The sequence below is a fragment of the Delphinapterus leucas genome, chromosome 17 (assembly GCF_059928025.1).
Source record: "Delphinapterus leucas isolate spDelLeu-1000000601 "Yukka" chromosome 17, BTC_Dleu_Yukka2, whole genome shotgun sequence".
NCBI classification, from domain to species: Eukaryota; Metazoa; Chordata; class Mammalia; order Artiodactyla; family Monodontidae; genus Delphinapterus; species Delphinapterus leucas.
The window spans coordinates 32,430,001-32,436,896 of NC_143145.1; positions in this window are offsets into that span (position 1 = coordinate 32,430,001).

Sequence of the window (6,896 nt, forward strand, 5' to 3'; positions counted from 1 at the left end):
TCTACGTGACTACTTGTTTTCGCTAACTGAAAGAAACCTGAAGAGGATATTTGCTTTTACGAAAAAAGGTGAAAAACGAAAACAGCGTTCAGCCTTTGTTTTGTAGTGAGCCGTTAAATTATAGAGGCCGTGCGCACCCCGAGCAGGGACAGTGGCCTCAACAAGCTCCTTCCCTGGGAACTAGACTAAGCACCTCAGCATCCAGCCTCCATAGCTTTAACTGTGTGAGCCTCTGTGCTTTATCTCGATTTATTCTGTGCATCTGTTAGCAAGATGTGTGCTAAGGTAATTGCTCCTTTATTCCCATTTCGGTTTACCAAAGGCTTCATAGGAATGCTCTACTTTCTGATAGTGGGGGAAACCTGTATATATCTTTACATGTATATACACACCCACATACCTATGTCCAGGAATAACAACATGTATAATGAAAAAAAGCTTCACTTGGAAGAACCCCAAGTTGTACTTTGAAAACGGAAAGATAGTAAAGATGAAATGAGGTTGCATTAATAATGAGAACTTCTCCCATGACAATGAGTCATAGGAGAGAAGTTTGGAGAACATAAGAAGAATCAAGTTATATGAGTTCAAGAGGTGAAAGCCACTTATTTAAGCTCTTAATGAGGAATTTAAAGTAGATCAGTATGGCAACATAGGGGCCACTAAATGTTTCAGAATAATGTAATCAAAGTAGCTTTATAATTATGGCTTTAATACATGGGAAACATAGGACATTGTAAAGGAACTGATGATTTACTAACATTTAACACTATTATTATGTTGAAAGAAATAAAGCATTGTACAGATGGCTCAAAGAAAATCATAAACCATTAAATTTTACTTGGTAAACTGCATCCCTATTTTAAGCACTTCTTAGTTATAAGACAGACATTAATGAGCTTAACTTCAGAGATACATAACAACTACCTACAGAAACAAAACTTCAAATAAGTATTTCAAATAAATAATTTAAAATTAGTATTTTATTTTAATTAAGTAATTCCTTAAAATATTCACTTTCAAGGATAACACTTTCACATCCCTTTAACAATTCCATGAGAACATCAGATATATGATACTGTGGGTCTCTTAAAAATAACCTTAATACACCTATTAGCAATATGTTCTCAGTCACCTAAGCTTTCAGAGCCTTCTTATCTAACACACGCTGCCCAGTTCTGCAAATTAAATGAGACAGTGCATTTGAAAACATCTCGCACAGCGCCCTGGCCTACAGCTGTTTTATGAACATTGACAAAGAGTGGGAGAAGAAGAGGAGTTGCTTTTATAACTTTAAATGCATTTTAAAGATACGCCTCTATTTAATAGTGGCAAATCAACACATTAGGGACCTCACCTTGAAGATTTCACTCAAATACAAAATATGAATGAATTATTGTTTCAAGTTTTGAGATGGATTCTGGGTGTGGCTTGGTGATGTAGACTGGACACGTGGTAGTTCGTGTACTTCCTCACTCTCTCTAGGAGAACAGTGGACCTCGCTGCCTCACTGACCGGCTGTCCAGGGAGCTTGATTTGGCCAGTGAAAGGTGTGCAGCAGTGATGTGTGTCACTTCTTGCTGGAAGCTTTAAAAAGCAGCCTGTGCTTGAGCATGATCCCTTTTCCCTCTGCCACGTTGTTCCAAGATAGCAGTTCTGTCAGCTGGGGTCATGAACTACAGATATGATGGGGCAATCCTTGAGCATACTTTTGATGAATATGTAGCATCATTTGTTTAAGACACTGAGATTTTGGAATCCTTTGTTATTGTAGCTTAAGGCAGCCTATTCTGAGTGATACGACACTAATATCTAGGCTCTTGAAACCATTGGAAATCAAAAGTCTCTAGGTTCTATAAATTCCCGTAGAGACTCTAAATATTTAGCCAATCCAGAACCTATAACTTATATTTTCTATACATTTATGATCTCTTCCTAATATGAGTATTATTGTAATTTATTATGAAAACCATGTAAAAACTTATTTACATACTTGTTCAAGGAGTGGTTTGAGCTCTTCACAGTTTGCCCCAAAATTGCCTTTCCGATCTCATCTCTCATGACATTTCCCCATGAATCTGACACTTCAGCCACACAGAACTGTTTTATTTTTTAAAATTTTATTTTTTAAAATTTTATTGAAGTATAGTTGATTTACAATGTTGTGTTAATTTCTTCTGTACAGGAAAGCGATTCAGTTACACACATATATACATTCTTTTTCATATTCTTTTCTATTATGGTTTATGCTTGATTTTTTTTAAACATACCATGATGTTTCTGGATTCCTTGCTTGGTATTTCTTCTATCTAGTATAGCTTCCTTCCTTTGCCTGCTGTTGAATTTCCACTTCTCCTTCATGATCCTGGAATAGCGATTGCTCTGCAATTCTTTTCTACAAATCTCTAGACAACTTCAGTCACTCCCTCCTTTGTGCCTCCATGGCACATGGTAGGTACTTGTATTAAAGCACTGATTTGTTGAGTGGTGATTATTTATTTCTGTCTCTCTATCCTCTTTTCAACTAAAAGCCACAGTGGCAATGAGGTAAGTGTCTAATTAGTTTGTAACCTGAGCAAAGTACTAGGTAATGATGGTTATTGATTTATTCATTCATGAAATCGTTGGTGTTGATTTATTGCTAGTTGACAAAATTTTCAAAACCTTTAGCTGAGAGAACAGGTCAAAATTATTTGATTCTTTAAACAGAAATTAAACAAGTATTTGTAACTTTAAAAAAAAGCTTTCGTTTCAGAAGTGTCATAAATCAAGAACTGAATGGCATCCCAGGAGCCCCTGTATTACATTGTTTCATTTGATGCTTCTTTTAGAAAAAGCAAAAAGTCAACCAAAATCTCAAACAAAGAAACTTGTACAGTGAACATTTTAAAATCTACACGCTACAATTAAGGATCATTTTGAGGATGATTCAACATTCCTGGAGATTTATTATTGTCACATTAGTCTGGCATTTAGAGGCCCTACAAACTGAGTCAACTTATTATCACCATTCACTCATGCGACCAAATTTGTCTATCGCCATTACTTTATATAACCCCCGTCTACTTTTCCCAACTCTTCTGCATACTGTCCTCTGAATGTCCTACACACATTCCTACCCTAGCGTTCACTCATAGTTCCCCTCTAATGTCCTTCCCTAGCTTATCTGAGGACTCCTGTCCTGCCAGATCTTAATTCACATATTCTTTCCATCATGATGCTTTACAGTAGCCCACAGTGGGCAGCCTTTTCCTTTAGGTCCTTGCTGCACTTATCACCTAAATCATTTATTTATTGAATGCTTACAATGTGATATTCTTTCATCTTATTATGCTGTAAACTCATTTATGACTAAGAATCCCATCTTAATGTTTCTGGTCCTCATCAACTTGACCAGTACTTGTATAAAGTAGCCCCTCATACAAACAAGCAGAGCATCTGCTGGTTATTTACTGTTGGGACCTGTCTGTGAAGGTACCAAGAGAGTGCTCCTTGCCAGGGCCGAGTAGCCCAGAAGATTTTGGGGATTAGCTGTCCTTTGGTGAATCACTTCTTTACACATTACAAAATCTAATTTCCCTCTTTTTTTTTTTTTTTTTTTTTTTCCTGTTTTGCGGTACGCGGGCCTCTCACTGTTGTGGCCTCTCCCGTTGCGGAGCACAGGCTCCGGACGCGCAGGCTCAGCGGCCATGGCTCACGGGCCCAGCCACTCCGCGGCATGTGGGATCTTCCCGGACCGGGGCACGAACCCGTGTCCCCTGCATCGGCAGGCGGACTCTCAACCACTGCGCCACCAGGGAAGCCCTAATTTCCCTTTTTATCACTATAAATCGGGACTATTAACATCAGGCTCCCCACAGCGTTCTCCTCTCCAGATAGGGAGAAGCGGGAAGATTTCAATGTTACAGGATGCTAAGTACTACACAGAAGCCAACAATAAAAATTAAAATCTAATGTCACTGGTAATCATGATGCAGCCTCTCCAATTTTTATTCAAATACCCATGCAAGAACTGGAATATTAAAAAAAAAAAAAATCACAGCATCCTTGAATCATCCAAGAGCCAGAACCAGCTGACTGCCAGAAATTGATGGAATTTCCCCAGCTAAAAGGCCACTGAAATCACACTGAACAAAGCAACCGATGGCTAGACAAGCAGAAAATTGAAGAAATCTATATAATTAAAAAATAAGTAACTGTACTTCTGTCTTTCCTGTAATCTGCTTCCATAGTATCTTGGGATACTATGTCTCCATTTTTTGACATGATCAGGATACTGCTTCCCACCTCTATTCATAAGAACATATGTCTATTCATAGACTCAACTACTCCTTTCCCTAAAATTAATTAAAACTGGAAAGAAAGCTACTTGGAGAGATGATACATGGAAAGAATAAATAGAAGAGATTTGCTTAGGGCACTGCATCCTTTGGAGGTAAGAGCTTAGAGAGGGAGGTCTCATCTGTGGGACAAGGAGAAGCCTTCTTAGCTCAGCATATACAATAAACAAAACCCTGGTAAATCATAAAAACTGGGTTCTGAGCTTCTGAGCTGTGTCTGCTACCTTCCTGCTATAGATCTGAAAAGGATATTGAACAATTGTTTAAGTGACAGAGCATGACGACGACGTTAAGTTAGGGTGACCATGCATCCCAATTTATGCCTGCAGTACTGATACAGTTGTGAATAGTACCCCCTTTCCCTAAAAAATTTACTAGTTGACAGAAAGCAATCGCCTTAGTCTCTTGGGAAATACCAGTTCTGGTATTTCTAATTCTCTCTTCTCATTCAAGAATGAGTAAATTTAAACAGCCTAGAAAAATTTACTAAAAAGTAGGGAAAGGGTACATCTTTCTGATTTAGAGGAAGCATATAGTTTTAAAAATGATTTGCAATATGCGAATTTTTTTCAGAAAATAAATTATATCAATAATAAAAGATAGGAAGACAAGGAAATATGGGACAGAGGAAAAAAAGCCATAAGGAAATACCAGTTGATATGCAAAGGTGTCTGGATAAGACTGAAAGGAATAATTTTAAGGAAACAACTATAAAAGAAAAATAAGATTTCTTGGAAGCTAGACAATAGAGTTGACACTGCAGGCAATTCAATTAGTTATGCAAATGCAAACTTAAAAATTTCTGTGTTAGAAAAACAAGGCAAAGAGATTTTTAGATGCTGCATTAGAAAGGTAGAGAAAGAAATTATATCCAAGAATCTAGTTGTATCTAAGGAAGAAAATGAAACAATTAAAAATAAGTTAATAGGAATAAAGATCCAAAGAATTTACCATGTTCCAATAAAACAGGGATCTAGACCTAGTCTAGAAAATATTCTGATAGACAGGAATTAAAAATTTTTTGCAAGCAGAGGGAAAAAATAGGGAAACTTCAAAGGGACAGGGATAAACATTAGGCCTTTGTATTGCAAAAGTGTGGCAACATCTATAGAAATATATTGCTAGCCTTATATGTAATTCTAAATTTTGTAGTAGCTGTACTCAAATACTAAAAACAAACAGGTAAAATTATTTTTAATAATATATTTTACTTAACCCAGTATATCTAAAACATTGTCAGATTAACATAATTTTATATAAATTTTAATGAGATACCATAATATTATCTCATATAATTTATACAGTATAAAATGTATATGTATATATTGTGCAAAATTTAATGAAACATATAATCTCATTAATTCTATACTATATGTCTATTAAATTTATATTAAATACACTTTTAGCTCTCTATCTACAGACAAATATACATAGATATGGATGTCATATTAAATCTTTGAAATCTGGTGTGTATTTTATACTTATATCATATCTCAATTCAGACCAGCCACATCTCAGCTGCTCAATACCCATATGTGGCAAGTTGGCTACCATAACAGATGGTACAAACAAGAGGATTCTGGTGAAAAAGAATATTCTCACACCAGCTATGCTGAATTTCATGTGAGATGGCAACAAGAGATTTACAAAGGCTAACTCTATCTGTGTTCCAGATATATTTTCTGGGGGTGAAATTATTTGAGTAACCCTCTAATTGAGAATGCAATATTCATGAATAGAAGGCCTGGGGAAGGTAGGGACCAAAAAAATAGTGTGCTTATTTTACATTTTATTTTTTTAAAAGGATATACAGAGTGAAAAACAACCGGAGCCTAATAAACACAGAGGGTGAATGGAAGAAAACTATAAATGACGGCATTGAGAATTCAAAGCAGTATTTTATACTTTTCCCTATTTTTCTTTCTTTTTTTTTTTACACATCTTTATTGGAGAATAATTGCTTCACAATGCTGTGTTAGTTTCTGTTGTCCAACACACTGTGAATCAGCCGTATGCATACATATGTCCCCATATCCCTCCCACTTGAGCCTCCCTCCAGCCCTCCCTATCCCACCCCTCTAGGTGGTCACAAAGCACGGAGCTGATCTGCCTGTGCTATGCGGCTGGTTCCCACTAGCTGTCTGCTTTACATCTGGTAGTGTATATATGTCGGTGCTACTCTCACTTCGCCCTAGATCCCCCTCTCCCCGCCCCGTGTCCTCAAGCCCATTCTCTCTGTCTGCGTCTTTATTCCTGCCCTGCCGCTAGGTTCTTCAGCAGATGTATGTGACTTATAAAAGAAGTTTTTTGATATTAAAATATAATGCAGAGTCATTACAGAGAAATGCTATGAGAAAAATACAATAAACCTCTTTATTTTGGTGGAATTATACAATATAGAAGGCTAAATAGATTGTGGTAAAATCCAGTCATTCCGTACCTACTTACTGAATGTCAAGTTTGTATCATGCTCTGTGCCTTGTTGCAGTTGTCTTTTAACTGGGGTATGTGAACTGCTGGAAGCACCTGAAGATGTTCCAGGATTTTGCCTGCATG